This window comes from Nicotiana attenuata, unplaced genomic scaffold (assembly GCF_001879085.1).
Source record: "Nicotiana attenuata strain UT unplaced genomic scaffold, NIATTr2, whole genome shotgun sequence".
NCBI lineage: Eukaryota > Viridiplantae > Streptophyta > Magnoliopsida > Solanales > Solanaceae > Nicotiana > Nicotiana attenuata.
This window is the reverse complement of record NW_017670315.1, coordinates 253,534-262,497: the sequence shown is the minus strand read 5'-3', so window position 1 is coordinate 262,497 and position 8,964 is coordinate 253,534.

Genomic DNA, 8,964 nt, shown 5'->3' with positions numbered 1-8,964 from the left:
TAGTACAAACAAGACAGTTTAAGCACTTAAGCAAGTAAGTCAACTAAACATGCTCCTCTAAACTAGCATAGGATAAGCTTACAATTCAAAATAAACAGGTAGGCAATAAGAACTAAATTTAAATACTTCAGGTAAAATGGATCTCCAACAATTAGCTCAAGTACACGCTCGTGACCTCACGTACGAGGCTTTCAAATATCAAATATCATGTCCTAAGGGGAAGAGGTCCCCCACACAAGGTTAGACAAGCCACTTACCTCGAACCGGCTCAAAATCAACTAGAAATCACGCCCTTGCCACAAGTATCCGACTCCAAATGGCCCAAATCTATTCAGTTCAATTACATATCGTAAATAACATCGCAAATAACTGGTTTTGCTATTTAATTCAAAGCTACGGTGTGAAATTAGGTGAAATGACCAAAATGCCCTTCAGGACAACGCCTCGGAATCGAATAATTTCACATTTTCAGAACCCTCATACTCTCACGAGTCTAACCATATAAAAATCTCCCAAATCGGAGGTCAAATTCCCACTCAAGACTCAATGGTTTAGCCTATGAAGTTTTACCCAATTTCTTCCAATTTTGATTCCAAATTCGAATTTAAATGATGGATTTAACTACAAAATGATGAAATATAACTAGAAGGGATTAAAGAAACGTTATCCAATGATCTCCTCTTCAAAACTCTCTCAAAATCGCCCTCTCCCGAGCTCAAATTTGATTTCCCAACTTTTGACATTAAACCCTCGATTTCACTATTTCTGAACAGGGATTTCCGCTTCTGCGGACAAGGGACCGCTTCTGCGGTCCCGCTTATGCGGACAATGAGTCGCTTCTGCGACTTTCACTAAAGGACCAACATCCGCTTCTGCGGAAAGGCAACCGCTTCTCCGGTTTTCCTTAAAATGCCCAAATCCGCTTCTGCGGTAAATTCCTCGCAAATTCGGTCCCGCTTCTGCGGACCACCCACCGTATTTGCGGAAAATGAAAGCCTTGACCAAAACCACTTCTGCGGTCCTCCACGCCGCATCTGCGGCTCCCAAGCCGCAGAAGCGAAAATACCAGAAGAGAAAAACTTCAGCTGCTGCAACACTCCTCAAATTTCTCCGTTAACCACTCATCCCGAGGCCCCCGGGACCTCAACCAAAAGCACCAATAACACCTAATACCTCATTTAAACTTGTACCAATCCTTAAACCACCTAAAACAACGTCGAAAACTCGAATTAAACAAGGATTTGAGCCTAAGAACTTCAATTTTTATCAAAATACGCTTTTGATAAAAAACCTAACCAAAACACGTCCAAATGACCTGAAATTTTGCACACTCATCCCAAATGACATGATGGAGCTACTGCAACTTCCGGAATTCCAATCCGACCCTCAAATCAAAAACTCACTATTGGACCGGAAACTTCAAAAATTCAACCTTCGGCATTTCAAGCCTAAATGAGCTACGGACTTCTAAAATACATTCCGAACACGCTCCCAACTCCGAAATCGCCTAACAGAGCTACGAAACTATCGGATTTCCATTCCGAGGTAGTCTTCACAAATTTTCCGACTACGGACCACTTTTCAACACTTAAGCTCTCATTAAGGGACTAAGTGTCCCAAAACTCTCCGAAAATCAACGCTGAACGTCCCGGCAAACCAAAATAGTAGAAATGAACTTAGGGGAAGCAGTTAATAGGGGATCGGGGCGTTAATTCTTAAGACGACCGGCCGGGTCGTCACAGACACCCTATTGCAGAGGATGTAGAGCCACATTTTTGCTTCAGCTGTAAAGTCAATTAACTTCAAACCCTTTCTCTTGTTGCCCCATTTTGCTCTCATGCTTGGAGGGTAGAGTTTTTAGACAAGCCATTCCCCATTGTTGCACTGCTCCTTCTCGCGCACCGGCTCAAGTGGATAGTTAGGAATCCCAAGTGTGTCATTAATATGCTCCATCCCAAACCTCACTAATTTTACCCTAATGATGAGTTGTAGGTCTCCGGAGTTTGTGCTCTTTAGATTCGCGTAGAACTCGCGAACCCTCTCCTCATTGGCTTTTCACGGAGTGGGAATGAAACATGACCATCTGGAGGCTTGGAGACAGACATAGAAATCTGGGAGCCACTCGGCGATCCCTTTTTCAAGCACTATCTTTTGGTGATGAGGTTGTCATAATATATGCGTTGACAGTCAGCCGACATGAAGCTTGAGTTATCAAATGGTTCATCAACCTCCTCGTCAATTTTATGATGTTGCAAAGCATTTGAATTCATGTTTGGGTCCATTTTAGCTCAAAGTACCTTCACAAAATCAAAACAATGTTAGTCGGGCAATAGAATCATGTTAAGCAATTTAAAACACTGCAATTAGGTCAAAGAATCAAGTTTAACGGGCCCGGGAGGCTTCAGTTGCAAAGCCACTGGACTTTGGCAAACTGCCCAGTTTCCGCACCTGCGGAAATACCCTCGCAGGTGCGGTCCCGCATCTGCAGGTTTCATTCTGCATCTACGATTTTTCTCAGTATGCCAAAAGTCGCACCTGCGGATTCAATGCAGGTGCGAGACCGCATTTGTGGTAGAGTTTACGCATCTGCAGTGTTCATAGACCCAGATTTTTTTAACCATTTTTCAATTCCTAAACCCGATTTTGGCACCTAATTTATACTCAAGACTTTTAAATTAGTGCACTACATGAAATGCTGATTCTATTGAGATCGATTTTGTGGTACTTAGTATACAATTTTCTTTTGGCAATTTATCAAACACATTGCAAGCAGTGATAACATATGCTTTTCGAATTAAAATTGGTTCTCAGACTTCCCATCATTTTGATTCAGCAGTAGCAGCACACACACATGCACTCTCAACAAATTTCCTCACCCTAATCTCACATAAATCAGAGGGAAACGAGGAATTAGGGGAAATAGCCATGGGAACTTCAGAAATGGAGAAGAAAAAGAAGAAAAGAGAAGTAGAAGAGAGGAGTAGGCCAAGTTACCTGTGTAGTCTTGTGCTTGATAAATTCGAGTTAGATCAGTGTAAGGAGTAGTACTGTGAGATATGGGGGAGTATGGGGTTTTGGGAAAAGAACAATATTTAGAGACTACCTGATGAAATGAGAGATCTATTTTTTTAAACCTGCCCGATCTCCGCATCTGCGGTATTTTACTGCTTCTGCGACTCCGCTTAAGCGTCGAAGGAAACACATCTGTGTAATTGACCGCATCTGCGGCAGTAAAACCGCTTCTGTGCGCCCACATATGCAAGCAAAGTTCCACAGATGCGATTACGCCAGATAAGTGGTGCCCAGATTTGCAGCCACTGTTTTGTGCCATTCCAACGTCTCAAACTCCTTAATTCAACTTCAAAAAATTTGAAACTTGGCAGGTTAGTCAAAAAATAATATATAAGCTATGCTAAAAAAGAAAATTTTAAAAATGACTAAAAATTTTGAAAAACGATGGGTTGCCGCCCACCAAGCGCCGCATTTCACATCGTGGCACGCCGCAACTCAACTTTACCACTTTTCTCGCCACTTGGACGATATGAATTGGGAACCCAACTTGGAATCAAGCTTGTGACCACGAGCGGTGGGGGGTGGTAAGTAGATGATCAAGCCAAGCATCAATTTCTTCATTTTGCACTTTTTGGCTTTCATGTGAGGAATGTCATTTTGCCTTCTTATTCCATCAAATTGTAAAATGTATGGCCTTTGTCTTTCCTCTTCGCAATTCCTCATTGACTCGTGTAGTTCAATTCCTATATCACCACACAATTCCAATATCAAAAAATGCTTGGAATGTGACATCAAACCTCCAAATTGCAATTCTTCCCGGATTTTGACATCCTCTTTTTTCCCCGGACTAGAGTTAATTTCAACCAAATTTTAATTTACACCGGTTGACTCTAATTCCATATTTTTCTTGGCATCATTAACACTCATGGAGTCGGTTGGCAGATGTTCAATTCTTGATTCCTCAAAGTAGAGCTCACTTTCTTCCTCGAAATCGAACCTCTTCTTGACTTCCTTCCACACTCTCAAGTTGGTGGGCATAGTGAGCCTCAACCAATATTTTCATTTGATCTTCCAAAGTGCGGATATGTTCATCATTGTGAGTCAATCTTTGTTTCAAGTCCTCGAGTGCAAAGTTGTGCTTCTCTTCATTTGCAAGAATGGTCTCCAACATGAGTATCATCTTCTCATTTTGAGCATTTGAGAGTTCTTCTTGGTTTTGATCAAGCGCCAAGGAAGGATTTTCGGCTTTCACATCTAAGGAAAATTCTTGGCTATCATTTACTTCCAAGGCCTTTTGGACCTCAAAAGCTTCAAGCATTTCTCCCATTTGTGAGTACAACCTTTCAAGTGCCAAGTCAATTTGGAGACTATTTTCCAAAAGCTCCTCCAAGACACTTTGTTCTTTGTTTCCTTCTTCAATTAGGCATTCTAACATGAGCTTGAACTCTCCATTTTGACAATGCTCAACTTCTTTCACTTCCATAGCCCTATCATTTTCATCACAAAAAGTAGAATCATCATAGCGGGGGCTTGGGAAAGGGAAGGATAAAGAAGCACAATACTCCCAATGACCATTTTGACTACCACACTTATCACAAATACTCCACTCATGGGTTTGAGATTGTGCGCACAATCCTCCCTTGGGAGAATTTAAACAATTTTGCCACTAGTGTGGTCCTCCATAATAAGGACAAGGGTCATCAAAGTATGAACAACTACCATCCGACCAATTTTCATTATATGATGCCATTTTTCAAAAATAAGAAATAAACAAGAAACAAAGAAGAAATTAACTACACAAATATTCACAAGTTTAGACCAAAGCACTTAGCTTATTTCTCAAACAATCTAAATCATGCCAAATTGTTCCCCGGCAACGACGCCAATTTTGATGATGTCCAAATCCACCACTAAAAAGTAAATGGACACGGTCGCATGCAATACAGTTTACCCAACTACGAGTTGGGATCGAATCCCACAGAGAACAATATATAGACGATTAGGAATGTAAGAAAATTATCACTTGTTATGCAATGCCAAACACTTAGAATTGATTTGAGAAAATATTTATAACTAATTGCGAAAATGCAAACTAACCTAGAAATCAAGTAAAATGAACAATTGCTACATGTATGAATGCATTGGGAATTACACTCAAGTAACGATCCAATGTATTTAATGAGTTTACAAATATAAGCGAGTTTAGGTTAATTAGCCATGGGTAATAATTCTATATTAGCTTCTTCCAAAGCCTAACAAGACTTTCAAATTGAATTATCCCTAAAACAATTAAGAGATTAAGAACACCCGGATATGGCTACTAGTAGTTCAATCCTATCCCTAGGTAGAATCTATAAAATAAGGTTTAAAGCCTCACGTTCTTATTAATTCATCTTTTCCAACCCTAAATAATCTTTCCCAAATTTAATTCGGAGTTAATGGGAGAGTCCTAGGATTAGCTAATCCCTTTGGAAGCATTAAAGAACAAGAATAATTAAAGTAACAATAGCTCACTTCATAAAAGGATAAAAAATATTCAGTACATAAGCACAACAAGGTATTTAATCCACACTTTAAATATGAATATTCCCATAAACAAGATTCAAGTGTTGGATAAAATACTACACACTTAGATATACAATACAAAGCAAGAAAATGAAGAAATAAACTTAAATGGGTAATAAATTCTCAACCAAAAGCTTCAAATCTTCAAGATCAAAGTGTGTGTGCAAACCCTAGCTTCCAACCTTGTTCTCTCAAGTGTTTGAGACTGAAAATAATCCAAAGATTTTTCAAAGATCTTCTAGGTCGAGTATTTGTGGGTTTGGAATTGAGAAAATGTGAAATGTCAATGCAGCCCAGTTCTGATGCCCGTTGACCGCACCTGCGGAAGAATTCTCCCAGGTGCGTCTCCGCATAAGCGTAAATCTTATCGCAGAAGCGAAACATCACACAAACTTACGGAACCGCATATGCGGGCTACACAGCGCAGATGCACAACCGCAGAAGCGGTAATCTAAGCGCAGATGCGATTTCTTGCAAAATCACTCATCTTCGCAGATGCAGGCCTATTTATGAAGAAGCGGGGTCGCTTCTGCGACCAATCTTCCGGAGATGCGGAATCACAGGAGAGTTTTGCATTGTTTTCACCCTTTTTTGCTTAATTCCACACCAATTGAATTCAAATCACTTCATGGCATCATTTACCTGAAAATCTAATATTACACACCATAAACGACCTCATATTATAGTTAAAGGACATAAAAACTAAAGAAAAGAGACTAGAATGAGTGGTAAAATCACCACTCATCAACGCAGTCCTTGCACCTACCTTGTGAAGGTAGAGAGTCTGTTTCTCGAAGACCCTCGGATCGATAAAGCAGAACCACATCACTTATTACAAAGAACTACGGAGAAAAAAATAACGAAGCAAAGGAAACATCATAATAATAGCGATCTGAAAACAGGGAACACGAGGATAAAACTAATACTACAGTTAGGGAAGAAAATATTAGTTTGGAAAGGAAATATGATCGACTACTTACTAAACAATAATCCTAATATTCTACCCTCATACCCATCTATCAAGGGTCATATTCATGGTAAGCTGAAGATGTGCCATGTCCTCACTACATATCCATCTCTGAATCCTTATCTCCGTTTTTAACTTTTGAACATGAGAGGTCTTGACCGACAAATACTCCGCCCCATACAACATGTTTGGCCTAACCACAACTCTGTAAAATTACCTTTAATTCTTGGTGAACCATTTTTGTCGCACAAGATTCCAGATGCAAGCCTCCACTTCATCCACCCGCTCCAATATGATGTGTGATATCCTTGTAAATCTCCCTATTTACCTGAATTATAGACCCACGATACTTACACTTTATCGTTTGTGTATGACTTGTGTCTCCAACTCACTTTAATGTCAGCCTCATAAGTCATGTCACTAAATTTGCACTCCATGTATACTATTTTAGTCTTGCTCAACTTGAAAAATTTAGATTTTGGGGTTTGCTTTCAGACCTCCAACCTAGAATTAACACTGCCGAGGGTCTCGTCAATCTGTACTATGTCATCTGTAAATAATATGCACCAAGGTACCTCCCCTTGAATGTGTCATGTCTACTCATCCATAGCATTGATCCTTGATGCAACCTCACCTCTAATGGAAAGTGTCCCGATCCCCTCCTACAATTCTCACTCGGGTCTTGGCTCCACCCTACATGTCTTTAAGCGCCCTAGTGTATACCGCAGGTACATCTCTAGCCTCCAATAATCTCCACAGAACCTTCTTGGGGAATTTGTCATATCCATTTTTTCAAATCGATGAACACCATATGTAAGCCATTCCTCCTCTCCATATATTGTTCCACCAATATCCTAACAAGATAAATGGCTTATGTCGTTGAATGCCCCGGCATGAACCCGAACTGGTTCTTATAAATAGATATACTCATCCTTACCCTTGTCTTCACCGCCCTCTCCTAGACTTTCATATTGTGGCTTGGTATCTTGATATTCCTGTATTTATTGCAATTCCAAATATCACCTTTGTTTTTGTATAGTGGCTACAAGTGTTCATAGAAACCCAAAAAATTGAACTAATCCGAAAATCGAACCAAACCGACCAAAAAACTAAAAGTCTTTTGGTTTGGTTTGGTTTTGATTTTGAATTTTAAAATCCTACCAAATTTGGTTTAGTTTTTGTTTTAATAAAAAAATAACCGATAAAAATCGAACCAAACCGACTATAAAAGTAGCTATTTAAAGTTTATTATTTTACCTATATAATCTATTTTTAATTGAGTCCTAAATTTATTCATCACTATTTGGTTCAATTATCATCAATATATTTTATTAAATGATAGATTTCTCAAATACCAATTGATTTTATACTGCTATGTTTTAAATGTAGTCGTCGGAATATGTATGTGCTAGTGTATGTCTCATACTTTAAGAAACATTCGATAAATAACTGAAAAAACAATAAATCGACTAAAACTGAATAGATGAAAAACTGACTTAATTGGTTTGGTTTGGTTCTAATATTTGGAAAACCGACTTATTTGGTTTGATTTCTTTATAGGAAAAAACAGATCCAAACCATGAACACTCCTAATAGTGGGATCATTGTACTCCACCACTACTCCCCGGACATTCTTGCCGTCCTAAAAATGACATTAAACAACCTTGTATGCCACTCATAGTGCAACGTTGTCCGGTTTTTCTTCTTCCATTTATCATGCTAATATTCTTCTTCTTTCTCTTTCTTTCACACACAACCACATTCTCAAAAAGACTTGTTCATATTCATATGTTGAATTCATATACATGTTCTAATCACGTGAAATTCTTTAACAATTGTAACCGTCACTCCCCGAACCTGGGCCTGGACGTAACACGGCACTCGGTGCCAGACTACATGTGGCCGAGCGAACCAACTGGCTGGCTGAATCAATATGTGACATCATAACATACTAAATGCAGAAGATCAACTAACACATGCTGATATACTAAAAGTATCAATGATAAAAATCAAAGTGTGGAAACACTAATACAAGTCTGAAACATATTTGTAGCAAACATTGCTTAACATGAAAAGCTTGTGACATCTACCTGTTACTCTAGCCTATAAAGCCTCTAATGAAGTACTCAAAACATTGACTGTCTGAAAATACTGAAGATTGTAAGGTAATGTTAATGCCCCGAAAGGACTGGGGATCACTAAATAGCTAGTACAAGAATCCTAGTGCTCTGGATCATTAACCTGTAAATCATTACCTGCATCGTGAGATGTAGGTCCAGGGCAAAAGGGACGTCAGTACATTGAATTGCACTGGTATATAAAGCAACTGAAAGAAAGAATTATAAATGCTGAAACTGAAACTAAGGTGATAACTGAGAATTGATAATTGATAACTGAAATGATAACTATTGAAACTGAAA